This window comes from Hyperolius riggenbachi, chromosome 8 (genome assembly GCF_040937935.1).
Source record: "Hyperolius riggenbachi isolate aHypRig1 chromosome 8, aHypRig1.pri, whole genome shotgun sequence".
Lineage (NCBI taxonomy): Eukaryota > Metazoa > Chordata > Amphibia > Anura > Hyperoliidae > Hyperolius > Hyperolius riggenbachi.
The window spans coordinates 66,248,469-66,270,492 of NC_090653.1; the positions used below are offsets into that span (position 1 = coordinate 66,248,469).

At 45.8% G+C, this 22,024-nt stretch overlaps 1 protein-coding gene across 4 annotated transcripts in view; it reads right to left on the reverse strand.

Annotated features, from left to right (window-relative positions):
• Positions 1–22,024, reverse strand: part of MEIS3 (Meis homeobox 3) — a 308,873-nt gene that overhangs the window by 162,857 nt on the left and 123,992 nt on the right. The gene's annotated exons all lie outside the window — the stretch shown is intronic.

Consider the following 22,024-nt stretch of genomic DNA (forward strand, 5'->3'; position numbering starts at 1 on the left):
GAAAACCATACCTCATTCCAAACATTTCTTACAAGTAAACAACTGCAAAGTGGGGTGTGCGTAATTATTCGGCCCCCTGAGTCAATACTTTGTAGAACCACCTTTTGCTGCAATTACAGCTGCCAGTCTTTTAGGGTATGTCTCTACCAGCTTTGCACATCTAGAGACTGAAATCCTTGCCCATTCTTCTTTGCAAAACAGCTCCAGCTCAGTCAGATTAGATGGACAGCGTTTGTGAACAGCAGTTTTCAGATCTTGCCACAGATTCTCGATTGGATTTAGATCTGGACTTTGACTGGGCCATTCTAACACATAGATAGGTTTTGTTTTAAACCATTCCATTGTTGCCCTGGCTTTATGTTTAGGGTCATTGTCCTGCTGGAAGGTGAACCTCCGCCCCAGTCTGAAGTCTTTTGCAGTCTCCAAGAGGTTTTCTTCCAAGTTTGCCCTGTATTTGGCTCCATCCATCCTCCCATCAACTCTGACCAGCTTCCCTGTCCCTGCTGAAGAAATGCACCCCCCGAGCATGATGCTGTTACCACCATATTTGACAGTGGGGATGGTGTGTTCAGAGTGATGTGCAGTGTTAGTTTTCCGCCACACATAGCGTTTTGCATTTTGGCCAAAAAGTTCCATTTTGGTCTCATCTGACCAGAGCACTTTCTTCCACATGTTTGCTGTGTCCCCCACATGGCTTGTGGCAAACTGCAAACAGGACTTCTTATGTTTTCTGTTAACGATGCCTTTCTTCTTGCCACTCTTCCATAAAGGCCAACTTTGTACAGTGCATGACTAATAGTTGTCCTATGGACAGACTCTCCCACCTGAGCTGTAGATCTCTGCAGCTCGTCCAGAGTCACCATGGGCCTCTTGACTGCATTTCTGATCAGCGCTCTCCTTGTTCGGCCTGCGAGTTTAGGTGGACGGCTTTGTCTTGGTAGGTTTACAGTTGTGCCATACTCCTTCCATTTCTGAATGATCGCTTAACAGTGCTCTGTGGGATGTTCAAGGCTTTGGAAACCTTTTTGTAGCCTAAGCCTGCTTTAAATTTCTCAATAACTTGATCCCTGACCTGTCTGGTGTGTTCTTTGGACTTCATGGTGTTGTTGCTCCCAATATTCTCTTAGACAACCTCTGAGGCCGTCACAGAGCAGCTGTATTTGCACTGATTACACACAGGTGCATTCTATTTAGTCATTAGCACTCATCAGGCAAGGTCTATGAACAACTGACTGCACTCAGACCAAAAGGGGCCGAATAATTACGCGCACCCCACTTTGCAGTTATTTATCTGTAAAAAATGTTTGGAATCATGTATGATTTTCGTTCCACTTCTCACGTGTACACCACTTTGTATTGGTCTTTCACGTGGAATTCCAATAAAATTGATTCATTTTGTGGCAGTTATGTGACAAAATGTGGAAAATGTCAAGGGGGCTGAATACTTTTGCAACCCACTGTATATACGGTACTCTGTAAAGTGCTGTGTAAGTCAGTGCTACATAAATACAGTATTCTCCCCAGAATTTTTTTCCAGCTGGGTGGCATGAAATAGTAGCCAGGTGGGGCGAGATGAGAGAATGCAGGACCGGTGCTTCTGTGTGCAACTCTGCTTACAGCACAGGAGAAGGTGAGCCAATGACAGCCGGGTGCTCAACATAACTAGCCGGGTGGAGCACCCAGCTAAAAGAGCCTGGGGAGAACGCTGAAATACTAAATAATAATTCATTATGCATTTGTGTTGCCCTCCCATGCTTGTACAGTGCCACAAAAAAACATTACGCTATATATAGTAAATCATTCAAAGTTTGATTCCCTGACGACTTGAATATCTACATGGGTTTGCATGTTCTCCCCCCGAGTTTGTGCGGGTTTATTATCAGCATTATTAGTTCCCTCCCACATCCGGTAAAGCACACAGCGGCACAAGGTGTCCAATGTACTCTGAAGGATGGCGAAACATGTCAGCGCTGTATAAATGCACAATAAGAATATCCAGCCCTTGTTTAACCACTGGAGATAATACAGACACATCTGCTGACTAGTCAACCTGCCTTTTTTCCGGCGTTCTTCCCTAGAATTTCCCACAGCCGGATTGGTACAGACCCACTGCCTGCCTTGCTTTTTCCGTAACAGGCAATGCCTGCAGCTATCTCCCCTTCTCCTTTCACCACCCCTATCTGACTGTAGTTTATTCCACTTTTCCCCTTTCTCTGGCGGATCTGTCACCACCTCTCTCTCCCCCCACGCTGCCCCCCTCTCTATCTGCCCTCCCTCTCCTCTCTCCTCCCCATCACAGCTCTGTACAATCTCAGATAACTCACACATAATTGCCAGTAAAAAGCAATTAGTGTGGATCCCTCTCCATTCATCATAAGGTTCTGGCCTGGTTCTTGAAAGATAAAAATACATTAACACTCAATTAATTCCTTATATGCTAGTGACAGGGGGCAGAATAACACTTCGCCTGCTGCAGAGCACTGAGGATAAAGAACAAGGAGGAGAAAAATTTTTTACAAACTTTCTAAACATTTGTCTGCTGCTTCGCAACCTGCGTGGCCACCTTTGTTGCCACGCTCTCATTGTAATAGAACACTGGAGAGGGATTCATTGGGCACTACGGATCACAGAAAAACAATAAGAGCAATTGAGAAGATTAGGATAACGTTTCCAGCAGAAAAGAGAGCAATTACATCTTAGATCTCTACACCCGGGCCCTGTAGAACAGCGACGGCACAAAGTATAATTAAATCTCATTATTCATCAAAGCGTGTTTAATAAAACGTGTCTGTAATGCCCCAAAATGTTAAACAGGGCTTTACAGGGAATAATTCACACCAGGCTCTGCCCCAAAGGAACTTGCAGTCTAATCCTTGTGCAAGTACCGCTTAAAGACGCATCATGGGGAGGGTTAAGTTTGACCAGAGCAAAATATTTTGCCTTCCTAAAACAGAAGTACAGATTACCCAGAAGGCTCATGGTGAACCAGAACTCCTAGGAGTGTGTAAGGGGCTACAAAGGACCAAAAAGCCTCCTTAGTGATGCTCAAATACCCCTATTTAAAATTCGAGTTTGGTCGAATTCGAATAGTAAATTATTCGAGGTCAGTCGAATATTCGAGTCGAATACTTTTTACTATTCGATTCGACCTCGGACTTCGAGCTCACTATTCGAGTCGGTATTCGAGCTCACTATTCGAGCTGACTATTCGAATTGGCCTTAAATAGCTTCCAACACTTGTTTTGAGGGTGAATGATGCAAGAAACATCTTTTTTTCCAAGTAACAACAGCAAGTGATTATGTGGGGATGTTCCTTTAAAAAAAAATGTGGAAAGAGAAGTTGTGTCCTAAATTTTGTTCAGTAGTGTTACTGTATATACTTGTTCTTCTTCTTCTTTATCTTTCTTCTTCTTCTAGATCTTCTTCTTCTATATCTTCTTCTTCTTCTTCTTCATCTTCTTCTTCTTCTTCTTCTTCATCATCTTCTTCTTCATCTTCTTCTTCTTCTTCATCTTCATCTTCTTCTTCATCTTCATCTTCTTCATCTTCTTCTTCTTCTTCTTCTTCTTCATCTTCTTCTTCTTCATCTTCTTCTTCTTCATCTTCTTCTTCTTCATCTTCTTCTTCTTCATCTTCTTCATCTTCTTCTTCTTCTTCTTCATCTTCTTCTTCTTCATCTTCTTCTTCTTCATCTTCTTCTTCTTCATCTTCTTCATCTTCATCTTCTTTTTCATCTTCTTTTTCATCTTCTTCTTCATCTTCTTCTTCATCTTCTTCTTCATCTTCTTCTTCTTCATCTTCTTCATCTTCTTCTTCTTTATCTTCTTCTTCTTTTTCATCTTCTTCTTCATCATCTTCACGTATTTCTCTTTTCAATTTTTTTTTAAAGAAATGCAGCTATTTTTGAGCGTAACAAATAGCTGGTGGGCGCACGCATGTTGGAAGCGCCATTGTATGTGCTCCCTGGCAGTGGAAACACAAAGACAGCAGGAGGTAAATTCAGCAGCAGGAGGAGGAGGATGAGTGTGTGGCAGCAGGCAGTCAATGAGGCAGGCAGCTCGCCGTGACATACCGTATTTTCCGCCGTATAAGACGCACTTTTTCTCCCCCAAAAATGGGGAGAAAAAGTCCCTGCGTCTTATACGGCAAAGGCAGGGAATCCCCGACCTCCGAACGCCCGCCGATATGAACCGCCGCCATGTCGGGGATTCCCTGCCTGTGTGTGCCCACTCCCCATGTCTCTGATGACTGTGCACAAGTGAATCATGTTCAGGCAGCCGGATCACATACCGCATGGCCGCCGCCGCCGGGAACTGCCTCCTGTGTAATGCTGCTGGCGGCTCTTGTCCCGTGTGCCCGCTCGTTCTATTGCGTCTCCGCTCCACCATTTGCCAATGTAAATATCGGACAGCTGGCTTCCCTATCGCCGCGAGGATTGCAGACCTTGTCCCCCTGTGCGCGGCTGGCTCTATTGAAAGGCTCGTACTGATGACGCAATCAGTACGAGCCTTTCAATAGAGCCAGCCGCGCACAGGGGGACAAGGTCTGCAATCCTCGCGGCGATAGTGAAGCCAGCTGCCCGATATTTACATTGGCAAATGGGGGAGTGACATGCAGTAGAACGAGCGGGCACACGGGACAAGAGCCGCCAGCAGCATTACACAGGAGGCAGTTCCCGGCGGCGGCGGCGGCGGCCATGTGGTATGTGATCCGGCTGCCTGAGCATTACTGATTCACTTGTGCACGGGCATCAGAGACACGGGGAGAGAGCGACCACCCACTTGGCACCAGGGAATGGACACACATATGGGACACAGGAGGACACACAAAGGGACACAGGTACACACATATGGGACACAGAAAGGGACACAGGTACACACATGGGACACATAAAGGGACACAGGTACACACATATGGGACACATAAAGGGACACAGGTACACACATATGGGACACAGGAGGTTGTATAGACACAGGTGAAAACATCATGGACACAAGAGGGCATGTAAAGAGACACAGGAGAACACATAAAGGTAAACAGGAGAACACATAATGGACACAAGAGGGCACATAATGGACATAGGAGGGCACATAAGGGACACAGGAGGGGACATGGGGAAACAGGCGGACACCATTTGGGGGAGAACATGTATAAGATGCTCCTGGAATATGGATGCACCAGGTTTAGTATATATATATCTTTTTTTCCCTGGTTTGTGACCTCTAAACCTGGGTGCGTCTTATATTCCGGAGCGTCTTATACGGCGCGAAATACGGTAATAGCCCTGGTACCTAGCGGTGATACCAGGGCTGTAAATAAACACAACAGGAGGTCCCAGACAGCGGTCGTGCAGCCCACATTGTGTCCAATACACAACTGGGACAACACAGTTTTCAACCCGGGCACCTCAGAAAAATTAAACCTTTTTTTTTTTTTTATGGTTTTTTGGTTTTTGGTTTTGCAACCAATATAGCTATTGTTTGACGTAATAGCTGGTGGCAGAGTGGCAGCAGAAGAAGGTAATGCTGTGTACCCTGGCAGTGGGAAACACAGACAGACAGCAGCAGCAGGAGGAGGAATGGAGGAGTAGGCGAGCAGCTATTGTTTGACGTAATAGCTGGTGGCAGAGTGGCAGCAGAAGGTAAATCATCTGTGTACCCTGGCAGTGGGAAACACAGACAGACAGCAGCAGCAGCAGCAGGAGGAGGTGTGGAGGAGCAGTGTGAGTGTGGCAGCAGGTAGGCAGCGTGACATAATAGCCCTGGTACCTAGCGGTGATACCAGGGCTGTAAATAAACACAACAGGAGGTCCCAGACAGCGGTCGTGCAGCCCACATTGTGTCCAATACACAACTGGGACAACACAGTTTTCAACCCGGGCACCTCAGAAAAATTAAACCTTTTTTTTTTTTTTAATGGTTTTTTGGTTTTTGGTTTTACAACCAATATAGCTATTGTTTGACGTAATAGCTGGTGGCAGAGTGGCAGCAGAAGAAGGTAATGCTGTGTACCCTGGCAGTGGGAAACACAGACAGACAGCAGCAGCAGGAGGAGGAATGGAGGAGTAGGCGAGCAGCTATTGTTTGACGTAATAGCTGGTGGCAGAGTGGCAGCAGAAGGTAAATCATCTGTGTACCCTGGCAGTGGGAAACACAGACAGACAGCAGCAGGAGCAGCAGGAGGAGGTGTGGAGGAGCAGTGTGAGTGTGGCAGCAGGTAGGCAGCGTGACATAATAGCCCTGGTACCTAGCGGTGATACCAGGGCTGTAAATAAACACAACAGGAGGTCCCAGACAGCGGTCGTGCAGCCCACATTGTGTCCAATACACAACTGGGACAACACAGTTTTCAACCCGGGCACCTCAGAAAAATTAAACCTTTTTTTTTTTTTAATGGTTTTTTGGTTTTTGGTTTTACAACCAATATAGCTATTGTTTGACGTAATAGCTGGTGGCAGAGTGGCAGCAGAAGAAGGTAATGCTGTGTACCCTGGCAGTGGGAAACACCGACAGACAGCAGAAGGGCAGTACACAGCAGCCCACTGTAGGTGTAAAATGTGTGGCTGCAGGCGACGTAATAGTCAAAGTGAACCAGGCTGGCTTAGTGAGCAGGAGCCAGGAGGTGGTAAAGGGTGGTAAGGCACATTAACGATGGTTCCGGCAGCCAGTTCATGTCCCCCTCTCGCCGACAACAGGGGCCAGGAACTCGCCTTCCACCCACGCCTGGTTCATCTTGAGAAACGTCAGTCTGTCCACAGACTTGTGAGACAGACGTGAGCGTTTCTCGGTGACCACGCCACCAGCTGCACTGAAGCAGCGCTCGGACAGCACGCTGGAAGGGGGGCAGGACAGCACTTCCAGGGCGTACTGCGCCAGCTCGCTCCAGATCTCCATGCGCTTGACCCAATACTCCATGGGATCAACAGGGGCATCGCTGTCAAGCCCGCTGTACGACCCCATGTAGTCAGCCACCATGCGGGTCAGGCGCTGGCTGTGACCGGAGGAGGATGCTGCTGCATGCATCTCCTCTCTAGTCACTGCTGCCGGAGCCTCTACAGTCCTGTAGAGCTCGTGGCTGAGAGACAGCAGGTCTGTGGGGCGCTTGCTGCTGCTGGATGCAGGCACCTGCTGCTGCCTCTGTGCTGGCTGCTGGACAGTGGGGGCGGAAGGCTGGGGGAAGGCTTCCTCCAAGCGCTCAACAAGGGCCTGCTGCAAGCTCCTTATTTGTTGCGCTGGGTCTCCTCCTGCAGGCGGCAGGAACTGGCTCAACTTCCCCTTGAGGCGTGGGTCCAACATCATGCTGATCCAGATCTCCTCCCTCTGCTTCATCTGGATCACCCTGGGGTCCCTGCGCAGGCACGTCAGCATGTGCGCTGCCATTGGGAAGAGGCGGGCCACGTCTGCTGGCACATCGACGTCAGTGCTGTCCTCATCCTCCTCCTCTGCCGCCTCATCCTCTCTCCACCCCCGCACCAACTCAGCTGCGCTGTGCTGATCCCCCTCATCAGCAGCCAGGTCAGGGACCTCCACCAAGTCCTCCTCCTCCTCCCCCTCAGAGGTGGACTGCGCAGCTGGTTGCCGCTCCTGCTGGTCCAAGGCTGCCGCTCCCTGTTCCAGCAAAGCATCGAGGGCCCTGTTCAGCAGAGAAACCAGGGGCACCCACTCGCAGACCATAGCATGGTCCCTGCTCACCATGTTTGTGGCCTGCAGGAAGGGAGCCAGCACAAAGCACACCTGCTGCATGTGCCTCCAGTCATCATCGGGGACGATGGACGGGATGTTGCTGGTCTTGTCCCTTCTCTGAGCTGCGGAAACAGTGGCCAGGGCAAGGTACTGTTTGACAGCGCGCCTCTGTTCAACCAGACGCTCCAACATCGCCAGGATGGAGTTCCAGCGAGTCGGAACGTCAAGGATCAGCCGATGGCGTGGCAGATCCAGCTCCTTTTGCACGTCTTCCAGGCTCGCACAGGCTGCAGCCGAGCGCCGGAAGTGACGCACAACATTCCTTGCCGTTTCCAGCAGTTCGCCCATCCCCTGGTAGGTGCGCAGGAACTTCTGCACCACCAGGTTCAGCACGTGGGCAAGACAGGGGATGTGGGTCAGGTTTCCCCTGTCTATTGCGGCAACCAGATTGGCCCCATTGTCGGCCACCACCTCTCCGACTCTGAGGCCTCTGGGGGTCAGCCAAATCCTCTCCTGCTCCTGGAGTTTGGCCAACACATGGGTTGCTGTCAGCTTGGTCTTCCCAAGGCTGACCAAGTGCAGCAGCGCTTGGCAGTGGCGGGCCTTCACGCTGCTGCTGAGGCGGGGGGTTTGGCCAGGTGTGCCGGAGGATGGCAGAGGATCGGAGGAACCTGCTGCAGTTCCCCTGAGCCTGCGGGGTGGCACCACCCACTGTGTTGCTGCTGCTGCTGTGCCCGCTGCTGCTCTCCCATCCTCACCCCCTTCCACCAAGCTGACCCAGTGGACAGTGAAGGACAGGTAGCGGCCTGTCCCGAAGCGGCTGCTCCAGGAGTCCATGGTGACGTGGACCCTTTCACCAACCGCGTGCTCCAGCCCTCGCTCCACATTGGCCATCACAAAGCGGTGCAGTGCAGGAATGGCCTTGCGGGCAAAGAAGTGTCTGCTGGGGAGCTGCCAGTCTGGGGCTGCGCAAGCAAGCAGCGCACGAATGTCGCTCCCCTCCTGCACGAGCGTGTACGGCAGGAGTTGGGAGCACATGGCCCGTGCCAGCAAGCCGTTCAGCTGCCGCACGCGACGGCTGCTGGGAGGCAGAGCCCTAACCACCCCCTGGAAGGACTCGCTCAAAAGGCTCTGGCGTGGCCTTTTGCTGACACGGGAATCAGCAGACACAGCGGAGGAGGCCACTGAGGACTGGCTGCCAGAACAGGCCTCAGTGTCGGCGGCAGGAGTTGCAGAGGGGGGAGGAGCAGTGCGTTTCCGCACTCCTGCTGGTGCTGCTGGAGGAGCAGGAGGGCGGGTGGCTGCTGTTGCTGCTGCTGCTGCTGCTGAAGGCTGTGCAGTGATGGGTGTGGTGCCACTGCCAGCACCAGATGCCTTCAGCCTCTGGAACTCCTCATGCTGGTGGAAATGTTTAGCCGCAAGGTGGTTGATGAGCGAGCTGGTGCAGAACTTTAAGGGGTCTGCACCTCTGCTCAACTTCCGCTGACAGTGGTTGCAAGTGGCGTACTTGCTGTACACAGTGGGCATGGTGAAATATCGCCAGATTGGTGACTTAAACATCCCCCTACGGCATGGAAGCGCTGCTGCCTGTCTCCCTGTGGTGGTTGGGGGGGGGGGCTTGGGTGCGGCTGGTGGTGGTACTGGCAGATGCTGCTGCTGCTGAGCCTGAGACACCAGCAGGCTGTGGGACCTGCCTACTGCTGCTGCCAATGCTTGCAATGATGCGCCTCCTTGCAAGGCCCACAAGAGCATCCTCCTCCTCCTCAGAGCTGCTGAGGACGACATCCCCTGGAGGTGGTGGCACCCAGTCTCTGTCTGTCACCGGGTCATCATCATCCTCCCCCTCCTGAAACATGTCCTGCTGGGATGAGGACCCCCCAAACTCCTCTCCTGATGCATGGATGGGCTGCTTGACTGTCGCCACAGTCTTGCTGTCCAATCCCTCATCCCCCAAAGTGCCCATCAGCATCTCCTCCTCAAGATCGCCAACAACAGCAGACAATTTACTCATGATGCCTGGGGTCAAAAGACTGCTGAATGACAGGTCGGCGAGTGACGGTGAACTGGCCTCCTCCCCAGACCCTGCTGGGCGGCTGCTGCGAACAGGGGTGGTGGTGGTGGTGAGGGTGGAGGCCTCGGATGCAGAGCTGATGGCGGGCTGCTCATCCTCCGTCATGAGTTGCACCACAGTGTCTGCATCCTTTTCCTCAATGGGACGTTTCCGACCCGGCTGGAGGAAAATGGGAGCAGGTGCTACACGCTGCTGCTGCTGTGTCTCTGCAGCGTGAGTTGCAGATGCTCCTGCTGGGCGGCGCCCAAGGCGTCCACGGCCAGTGGCTATGGGAGGAATGTTAGCCACTGACGCTGCTGCTGCTGCTGCGGAACTGTGCATGGTGGCGCGCCCGCGGCCGCGGCTTGCCACAATGCTGCTCCCTCTCCTCCTGATTCCCTTGCTGCCCTTCCCCTTGCCCAAACCGCGCTGGCTGCCACTTCCAGACATCTTAAATGTTTTGGGCGTATAGACAAAAGTTTTGTAAAAGGGCGGGTGAAAAGTGGGGTACTTTAATGGAGTGGGTTGGTTGGTGAGGTGACTGAGTGAGTGTCCCCTAGTACAGTAAGTAAGTAGTAACAGTCAGGAAGTACAACTAGCAGTTACAATAATCAGTAGTAATCACAAGTAAATTTAGTGTGTGTACACTCAGACAGTGAGTGACCGCACGCAGGAGCTAGTAGCCTATGAACACAGTGACTGAGTGTCCTAGACTCCTAGTACAGTAAGAGTAAGTAGTAACAGTAAGTACAACTAACTAATTACAATAATCAATCAGCGATCAGAAGGAAATGGAGTGTGGGTGGTGTGTGTACACTCAGACAGTGAGTGACCGCACGCAGGAGCTAGTAGCCTATGAACACAGTGACTGAGTGTCCTAGACTCCTAGTACAGTAAGAGTAAGTAGTAACAGTAAGTAGAACTAACTAATTACAATAATCAATCAGCGATCAGAAGGAAATGGAGTGTGGGTGGTGTGTGTACACTCAGACAGTGAGTGACCGCACGCAGGAGCTAGTAGCCTATGAACACAGTGACTGAGTGTCCTAGACTCCTAGTACAGTAAGAGTAAGTAGTAACAGTAAGTAGAACTAACTAATTACAATAATCAATCAGCGATCAGAAGGAAATGGAGTGTGGGTGGTGTGTGTACACTCAGACAGTGAGTGACCGCACGCAGGAGCTAGTAGCCTATGAACACAGTGACTGAGTGTCCTAGACTCCTAGTACAGTAAGAGTAAGTAGTAACAGTAAGTAGAACTAACTAATTACAATAATCAATCAGCGATCAGAAGGAAATGGAGTGTGGGTGGTGTGTGTACACTCAGACAGTGAGTGACCGCACGCAGGAGCTAGTAGCCTATGAACACAGTGACTGAGTGTCCTAGACTCCTAGTACAGTAAGAGTAAGTAGTAACAGTAAGTAGAACTAACTAATTACAATAATCAATCAGCGATCAGAAGGAAATGGAGTGTGGGTGGTGTGTGTACACTCAGACAGTGAGTGACCGCACGCAGGAGCTAGTAGCCTATGAACACAGTGACTGAGTGTCCTAGACTCCTAGTACAGTAAGAGTAAGTAGTAACAGTAAGTAGAACTAACTAATTACAATAATCAATCAGCGATCAGAAGGAAATGGAGTGTGGGTGGTGTGTGTACACTCAGACAGTGAGTGACCGCACGCAGGAGCTAGTAGCCTATGAACACAGTGACTGAGTGTCCTAGACTCCTAGTACAGTAAGAGTAAGTAGTAACAGTAAGTAGAACTAACTAATTACAATAATCAATCAGCGATCAGAAGGAAATGGAGTGTGGGTGGTGTGTGTACACTCAGACAGTGAGTGACCGCACGCAGGAGCTAGTAGCCTATGAACACAGTGACTGAGTGTCCTAGACTCCTAGTACAGTAAGAGTAAGTAGTAACAGTAAGTAGAACTAACTAATTACAATAATCAATCAGCGATCAGAAGGAAATGGAGTGTGGGTGGTGTGTGTACACTCAGACAGTGAGTGACCGCACGCAGGAGCTAGTAGCCTATGAACACAGTGACTGAGTGTCCTAGACTCCTAGTACAGTAAGAGTAAGTAGTAACAGTAAGTAGAACTAACTAATTACAATAATCAATCAGCGATCAGAAGGAAATGGAGTGTGGGTGGTGTGTGTACACTCAGACAGTGAGTGACCGCACGCAGGAGCTAGTAGCCTATGAACACAGTGACTGAGTGTCCTAGACTCCTAGTACAGTAAGAGTAAGTAGTAACAGTAAGTAGAACTAACTAATTACAATAATCAATCAGCGATCAGAAGGAAATGGAGTGTGGGTGGTGTGTGTACACTCAGACAGTGAGTGACCGCACGCAGGAGCTAGTAGCCTATGAACACAGTGACTGAGTGTCCTAGACTCCTAGTACAGTAAGAGTAAGTAGTAACAGTAAGTAGAACTAACTAATTACAATAATCAATCAGCGATCAGAAGGAAATGGAGTGTGGGTGGTGTGTGTACACTCAGACAGTGAGTGACCGCACGCAGGAGCTCGTAGCCTATGAACACAGTGACTGAGTGTCCTAGACTCCTAGTACAGTAAGAGTAAGTAGTAACAGTAAGTAGAACTAACTAATTACAATAATCAATCAGCGATCAGAAGGAAATGGAGTGTGGGTGGTGTGTGTACACTCAGACAGTGAGTGACCGCACGCAGGAGCTAGTAGCCTATGAACACAGTGACTGAGTGTCCTAGACTCCTAGTACAGTAAGAGTAAGTAGTAACAGTAAGTAGAACTAACTAATTACAATAATCAATCAGCGATCAGAAGGAAATGGAGTGTGGGTGGTGTGTGTACACTCAGACAGTGAGTGACCGCACGCAGGAGCTAGTAGCCTATGAACACAGTGACTGTCTGACTGAGTGTCCTAGACTCCTAGTACAGTAAGAGTAAGTAGTAACAGTAAGTACAACTAACTAACAATAATCTATCAGTAATCAGAAGGAAATAGAGTGTGTGTACACACAGACAGTGAGTGAGTGCACACACGCAGGAGCTAGCTAGTAGCCTATAAACAGTGACAGTCAGTGAGTGTCCTACTCCTAGTACAGTATAACTACAATACTATTAGTAAAGGACAGCAGAAATACTGGTATAGATGAGAGAAATAAACAGAGGACAGCTGCCCACAGAGGCAAGGCCCCCCTGAGGCCTAAACCTGTAAGCTTGCAGCAGCTGCCTGTCTCTAATGTAACACACAAGCTACTAACTAAAATACAATGTCTATCTAACTAACAACAATATAGGTGTATATGGCAGGTGTAGGTGAGCAAAAACGCTAGGTAAATGATCACAATAGAGCACTTGCTAAGCCAAAGCACAAAGGAGCAACTCTCTCTCTGTACAAGTCTCAGGCAAGCATGGAGAAACGGAACATGGCGGCCGCTATTTATAGGGTAGGGGCTGGCCAGGGTCCCCCTCTGTGATTGGCTGCCGTCAGAGGGCCTGGGAGCCCTCTGATTGGCTCTAAGGACATCAATCTGGGCTATGACGCTATTCGAGCTCGGTACCGAGCTCGAATAGCGCCGTTTGCTCGAATAGCTCGAATAGTGAATGGGCTATTCGAGTGTACTCGGATAGCCCATTCGAATAGCTACAGCTATTCGGAGCTCGAATACCGAGCTCGGATAGCTGAAAAAGAGCTCGAATATTCGAGCTACTCGAATATTCGAGCTCTGCTGAGCACCACTGAGCCTCCTTACTAAAATACTATGCAAAAGTTTGCCTTCTTAAAACATAAGGTATTTATTCAGATTGGAGTGAGCATATGATGTCTCCCACAATGCATCACTGCTGAATATGCAAATCATACTTTGTAAGCTAACCACACCTCCAAAAGAGAAGGTATTCAGTTGCACATGAGCATGAACTGACTCCCATCATGCACCACTCCGGGTCAGTGAGTGAATATCCAAATCATTGCTTTATGTCCCTGAAAATCCCATAAAGATGTGCTGTTCAAAATGAAATAAAAAATAAATGATGATCATATAAGTTTCATACAATGTAGCGTGTGTACATGGGCCCCTGATCCCCATCGGTGTGTGGTCGAGTGATCAGCCTGAGTGATCTAAAACTCGGGTGAGCGTTGGCTAAGGTCACTGTTTTACTCACTCTGCCTGCTTCATGTTGCTCCACCGTGCGACACTCGCAGAGCTGGATCATCCACAGGGCAAACCTAGACAGTTGCCTAGGGCCTGGTGAGAGTCTAGGGGCCTGGCGGATGCTAGCCCCCACCAAAGCTTACTTAAAAAGCCATATGGTCATCAGTGCTGAGCAACAACTGCTATCTTGCCTAGGAGGCCCCATTTCATCTTGAACCCTTTCTAGCCATTCGGTCTGCCCTTCTCTTTCCATAGCAACAGAAGGTGTAGCTAGCCTCTACTCTGCACAGCCTCGGTCCCGCACTACTGCTTGAGAGATCAAGTCTCGATCCCTCCCTGCCTACAATGCCCTTATGTGTATATGAGGCCTTAGACATGTCACTCCTCCTCATTTTCTTCTATGAATAAAAAGCACTGCTTACATGTTTGCACTTTGTTTTCAGATCAAGCTAAACACAGTCACATGATGAGGGTATGAAAGAGAAGGATATATTTGTTTGTTTAGCATCACCAGAGAATGCAAGCAGAGCAAATACATTGTTTTCAATCAGAAATACCATGTCTGGGTGACATTATAGTAGCATAGATGAAGATGCTGGCGAATAAGAGGCTCTGCAGCACACCCACTTACGGAAGGCAAATAAACTGATGTTCTGCTGCATTGGGGCTCTCTTTATCCTTCTTTGCGGCCTTTGATCAGTTTAAAGGACATCTGAAGTGAGAGATACCGTATATGGAGGCCGCCATATTTATTTACTTTTCAACAATCCTAGTTACCTGGCATTGCTTTACTGGGGTTTTACTGATCTTTCATTCATCATTAGTGTCTGAATCACACACCTGAAACAAGCATGCGGATAATGCAGCCAAACATCTTATCTGCACTCTTGGTCAGAGTCTATGACTATTTATTTATTTTATTTATAAAGCGCTAACATATTACGCAGCGCTGGACATTAGTTTAGGTTACAGACAATATTTAGGGGTGACATGCAGCAAAATAACAATGCAGGAATACAAGAAAACCACATCATGCAGCACAGTAGGAGTACGAGGTAATGCTAAAGGTCCGTACACACGTCTGACTGAAGCCAACGACGGGTCCGTCGTCACCTCCCGCTGGGTGGGCGTTCCAGCGACAGTACGGCGTGTGTACAGTCTGTCTGCAGACTGATACGGCTGTTTCTGAGCGATCCGCCCGTATCAGCCGTATCAGTCTGCAGACAGACTGTACACACGCCGGACTGTCGCTGGAACTACCACCCAGCGGGAGGTGACGACGGACCCCTCGTTGCCTGCAGTCCGGCGTGTGTACGAACTTTTAGTCAGTCACTGGATGAAGCATGGAGATTAGGCAAGTTAGGTTCACTCAAATGCATAGCATGGGTTTACAGTAATGGAGGTGCATGATCAGGTAGGACACAAAAGGTGGAGGACCCTGCCCAAAGGCTTACAATCTAGTATTAAAGGCAAAGGATCAGTCAAACAGCCAGGCAACTTGCATCGTATCCCTCTCACTTCACTTGTCCTGTAAAGGTGGCCATACACTTATAGATTTGCAGCAGATTCGACCATCAGATAGATTTCTGTCAGATGCCTGTCAGGTCAAATCTGATAGGAATCTATCTGATGTGTACCACACACTAAGAACAGTTTTCCAATAGATTCCTGAATCGGACTGATCGAGCAAATCGATCGAAATCGGCTGGAAATCGATTGATCAAGCTTCCTGCTGCACCGATTTCTAGCCGATTCGATCAGAGCGGCCGTCGATCGATTGTTGAAATCGACCAGTGTATGGGCCCCTTTAGGCAAGTATTTACTTGGGACAGGCTTCAGATAAAGGTTGCCCTAGGTCTTATCTTGATGGTCGTACTTGAAGCGCTTCAGAGCTGCAGCCACTAAAGGGACACTCCTGCAGTGTTGGGGAGGCTTGCCTAAGGATTCCTTACTGAATAGCTGCTGGTTTGCTTACTGAGCAGGAAGAGCTGGGATTCAAACCCAGGTCTCCTGTGTCAGAGGCAGAGCCCTTAACCTGTACACTATCATCTCAGCAGGTGAAAATCTAACTCCTATACATACATAGCTTTAGCCAGTCAGCAAGCGAGGCATTTCAAACCAGTACTAGAAAAGAACAGTCTTGGAATTAAAATGCCATAGTCTGCTTGAATAGTTCAGCAATTGAGATAGGTATCACCAAATACTAAATAAGTCTGAAGGCTTTATTTACAGCAACCATACAGCCATTTTTTTTTTTTTTTTTTTCTTTGCAAATTGCAAAGTATAACTAAATAACCAAGTGGTTGCTAAGGGCAATCACCAAGAGCATTTTTCTTCCCCATAAACTTTTACATCCAGCTGCAGGCGCAGTTCTAAATGTACCCTCTGATGACTTCGCAAGCAGAGCAGACAAATGTTATCTCTGGACTGAAGCAGCCATTCTGCAGGAAATAGCAGCAGGTTCCGGGGGAGGAGCTGCCTCTGCTTGGCTTAGATTGAACCTGCTGTTCAGGCTAAAGAGGGCGGCACACTGACAAACCCATCTGAAAGTTTCTAACCTCCAGTTCTGTAAGCTTGTGTGATAGAAAATGGATATGGCTTGTGAGTAGGGATGGTCAATGAGATGCAAATAATTATAAGTCGATGCAGTATTATGCAAATTTTGAATGCAAAGTTATCCATGTTGAAAATGAACCAATCAAGTCCCACTGAGGTCAACTCTGATTGGTCTATTTCCAAAGTGCATACATTTGCTTATAAAATTTGCATAATCCTGCATCAACTAAAATTATTTACATCTCATTGACCATCCCGACTTGTGAGAAACCCCTGAGAAAGAACTTTAAAAATAATTTACTTGACATTTGCTAACCAAGGAGCTTCCATACAGAGTAAAACAAACTCAAATACTGAGAGCTTGTACAGGCGTAGGAAAACATTGTGTGCCTGGACTTGTGCTTTCATACGTACCTTATTACTATGTATTAATATAGCGCTGACATTTTCCGCAGTGCTTTAGTGAGTACATCAATCAGTTGGTGTCACTCACTAACCCTCCCTCAGAGGGGCACACAACGTAACTGCAGTCTAGGGCCAAATGAGGGGGAGGCCAAACAACCTAGCAGTATGCTTCTGAGATGTGAGACAAAAAAACTGAATGCCTGGGGAAACCCACACAAACCTGAGAGGAAATAGAGAATACTTGCAGATAGTGACCAGGTCAGGATTTCCACCTGGGGTTCTGGCACTGAAAGGGGATAGTGCCACTGTGCTGCCAATATGCCTTCATTGTATGTATACCTCAAATTATCTGAAGGATAAAGTGCTAAAATTCTAATAACTTCCTTAATTGCATATTCAGTTTTCAAAAATAACAAAAAACAAAAACAGAAAATAAAAACATTTAGAAATAAAAATTTAAATTTAAAAATTACAGCATAGCTTGAAAAGTGAGCTATGGTCAAATGTAGAGTAAAAAAAACAAAAATCCTCCAAAGCTAATCTACACACACCACACACACACACACACACACACACACACACACACACACACACACACACACACACACACACACACACACACACACACACACATATTAGCATGCAGTTTCCACCTACTATATTATCATAGCATTATTACTACATGATCTTATTACTTGATCATACAAATATGTTAAGGCAGTAAGAAATTCTTACAATTAAATATATATTTTTTATTATTAATCATTAAGTCAGCAAAAACTGATACATACGCACAATTCATATAACCCTTAGATTATTTACAACTGTCCTTTACCCCCAGACTTGAAATGCAAAGGTTCTATATAGGCTAAGCATTGCCTGATTCAGTAGCATACAGTTGAATTGATAAACAATCAAATGAATCCTTCAGACATTTTGGGTCAACCAATAAGGATGAGGGCGGGGCAGAGGAACTGACCACCCTGGCTACATTTGCCTTGAAGTTAATGCTGTTTTCATAAGATCAGGCCAGCACTGGAGCTGACAGCTCAATGCATAGCCACGCATGCTATGCTGATACAAAAGTGCATGTTTATGTCACCATCTCTCTAAACAGCAACACATGAAAGAGTTGGATAGCTGCCATCCCATGTCCCAAGCTTTAGATTGTAAGTTCTAATGACCAGATCCCACATACCTTCAGTCTCCCATTACACTGTGCGGTTATGTTGTATGGCTACTGTTTACCTTGCAGTATCACGCTAGATCCTACATGATACAGAAAATAAGATTTTAAGTAAGGTTGTAGAGGAAGAGTGTTGTCATGCATATGCAGCTATGTAAAATAAAACAATTGCAGTGTTATTGTATATTTTTACAATATTGTATATTTTATCACTGAAACAAAACACAGAAACTCTCGCCTAAATCATTAATAGGCTACCAGTTTTGGTTGATGCAGTCCAATATATTTTATAGCATAGCACAGTGGTAGAATTTTAATAAATCCGGTCATAATTTTTAATAATAATAAAAAAAAAAAGGCAACAGCACAAAAACACCTGCTCAAGGGCTTCAACCATACAATCAGAGGTATTTTTGTAAATACAAATGCAAGCCAAGTTGTTGTTTTTTGTCACTACAACACTTGCTGCAGGGAATGGTTACAGTACATACTGCTCCCTCTTGCCTCCTAGCCAAGTAAACAAACAACCAGATGATTCTGCTATAGAAGAAAAAAAATACTTGCATGTTTTATTTTTGTTAATTTACTGTAAAAAACACTCAAACCTTTTTTTTCGTACACATCATAAATCTATACAGAGTGTTAAATAAATAACCCGTTCTCACGATATAACGGACAATTCTGCTTCTAAATTCTGCATACACTATTCCAGAAGGATGTTGTCAAGGTGAAAATATTTTTGCAAACAAAAATGTTTACGCCAACAGCATAACTGAAGCTTGCTATACCAGAGGATTCCTGTTTGAAGCAAGCAATGAGGAGGTTAATTTTATGGTTCCTAAAACCAGCATAGTCTACTATATACTAAACAGAAAAAGGAAGTCAGGGGAAAAAAATTTGTATACATTTTTAAGGAAAATTACTATTTTTATCCACAAATCATAATTTGGTAGAAAAGATTTTTAACACCTAAATGTCTACAGAATTTAGAAGACTATAGTGCTTTTGCTTTTTTATTTGCTTTTTTTTTTTTAAAGGAATATATGTTTATGCAACGCACAATAAAATGAAATTAGGGATGCTTGCAAATGCTGTGATATATATTTAGCTGTAAAAAAAAAAAAAGTGCTTAAAACCCAGTCTCTGTGAAAACAAAATGTACGATATAATGGAGGGTCAAGATTTATTGATCATAAAAGTGGAATTTGACGGCGTGTTGGCGAGGGGGCAAAACGAGTCTGCGGCTCCATCCTTTCTGTGCTTCAACCTTCTCCCTGTAATCTGTCTTCTTTTATTTAAATATTATTTTCTATCACATGCTTTGTTAACATAAAAATTTACACACCTTGTAAATTGTATCGATTTTTTTTTTCTTTTTTTTTTGCTGCTCCAAATTTTTCAATTGAAAATATATTTAAAATAAAAAATATTTTAAAATCAAACATTCTCATTCAGTATTTTCATTGTTTAATTTAAAGATTCCCAGTTTTACAAGCACGGTTGGATTTGTAAGCGCGGGTATAAAATGGCATGCTTTGCTTTCATAAATTGATGGATTCACAAGCTAATATATTTTTTTTCTTTTTTTCCTCCTCTGCAGCACAGAGGCTCTGGGCTGAGAAACAGATAAAAATCTCGCCCACAAATGCTGTTTGTTTTTGTGCAGCCAGGACAATGAAGGGGTGTTGATGGTGGTGGGTTGATGGCAAAGTGAAAGGGTTAATGGGCTAGCGCTTTTATTTATATGGGGGAGATCTATGCACCATGTGTTGGGGAACTGGGTGGTGGGGTGGGTGGGTAGGGGGGGGAAGAGGAGGGTGTATAGAACATTTAGTTTATTTTCCTCTTTCTGTCTCCCCTTTCAGCTGATGATCTTCTTTCAGAACAAACTGTTAAACATTTAACTGATTAGTTTATTTGCAAAGGCAATTAGTGTCAGGCTGCTTAGGAAAAATAAACTCTTATGAAGATGGATAGAGGGGAGAGGAGGGGAGGAAAATTCTACATCCCAAACATGGGATTTGTGCAAATCCTACACATTAATACGCACAAATAATCTTTTAATCCACCACCTTGTGTTTTTCATTTTCCTATCCAGAAGAGAGCGGACTTTCGCTGAAATCCCGGTAATTAAGGAGTTAAAGTGTCGTATCCTTTTTATAAGGACTAGTCGTCTGTTATTGCTGGTAATGCAGGCTTAATCCAGCCCGCAGTAAGTTCCTGCTATGGAGAGTGCTTTGTATCTATAACAAAAGCAATTCTAAGTATTAGGATGATCAGGAATCATTTCTGTATGATGTAAAAATAAAAATAAGAATGTATTTTATTATACTTCTTTGGGTGCAAAAATTGTGACAATCTGTATAATTATAAAATGAATAATGTTTATAGTTATCTTGAATTTAAATGTAATTAAATAAGATTTTTCTTTACTATAATGCTAGCAAGAGTCACAATGATGGGTATTTTATATTGAGGGCTTTATCTAGAAGTTTCAACTTCATTGTTTACTAATAATTGTTATTTTTTTAACATTTAAAAAATAATAATTGTCTCCACCGATGCTGTACACAGAGCTTGCCTAAAACCAGAGAGACAAATTGTTAGGGCACCAACATTATTATTAAGTATTTATATAGTGCCAACATCTTCCGCAGTGCTTTACACATACAACAAAGCTTATATTTTTATTTTTTAATATAGAACACAACAAGAAAGCACACATTAAAAAAGTGAGGTCACCATATTGTACAAGGTGCACTTTTCCTACAAAGACGTATCCGTGGAATGTCTGTTTAATAACAATAAATGCAAGTCAGGGTGTGTTTTGTCCAGATCTGGCACCACACATACAAGAACTGTTGCTATGCTAAAGGCTGCATGTATATGCACTGTCAGTAGCATTCATGGATAAAATACAGCCCCTTATCAACGTATTGAAATATTTAGGGCAGCAAGGTGACCAAGTGGCTGCACTTTTAGAGTCCTGCGTTTTGAGTCCCACCAATGACACTATGGGCCTGAATGACTGATTCTGTCCAGAGAATGTAAAGATTAGAGTTCCATAATCCTGGTGCACATATCCAATTTTGATTGGCCAATCACTGTCCAATTTTACCACCTCCATGTAGCACGTGGGGCAACAGATCTTGAATACTATGATTGTGTAGGTAAACCCTCATGTGTATGTATGAAATCGCCGCTGTGAGACTTGGGTGCAGGATACAGCCGATATAGAAGGCTTATCCTGCTCCTGCACAAGTCCTGGCGGTGTTAATTACTATTCCCTCTCCAGGTCGATGTGGATGGTAGGGAAAGATTTATTTCGGCTTCCAGCTATCGTTAGGGGTTCAATTACAGTGTTTTAAAAGTAACTTCAGCTCAGTCTTCTGACGGCACCGAAGTTACTCACAGTGCGCCACTATACACGTAATTCCCATTACGGTCTATGGCTGCGCCCAAATTTTCTGCGCTGTTATTACTGCACTTGAACCCTCATACCACATGGAAGTCGTACAAATGGCTACTGATTGGCCAAAAAAGGTCAGACGTGTGTATTCCCCCTTACATTGTAACCTTGAAAGGGCAGAGCTTCTCACCTATTGTTTCTTGAAGCTGCTGTGTTCGTATCGTAGGATTTTCAGGACAAATGGGGAATGTCAGTAAACCTGGTCCTTTGTGAACACAAGTTTTGAATTCTTCCTATACTAACACAGGTTTACTCTCACATTCCAAAAACTTACTGGTGAGTTAAGTGGCATCATACAAGATTGTCTATATTTATTATTATTATTTAGTATTTATATAGCGCCAGCATATTACGTGGTGCTGTACAGAGTATATCATCTTGTCACTAACTGTCCCTCAGAGGAGCTCACAATCTAATTCCTTACCATAGTCCTATGTCTCTGTATGTATTGTGTAGTGTATGTGTTGCAGTCTAGGGCCAATTTAGGGGGGAGCCAATTAACCTATCCATATGTTTTTGGGATGTG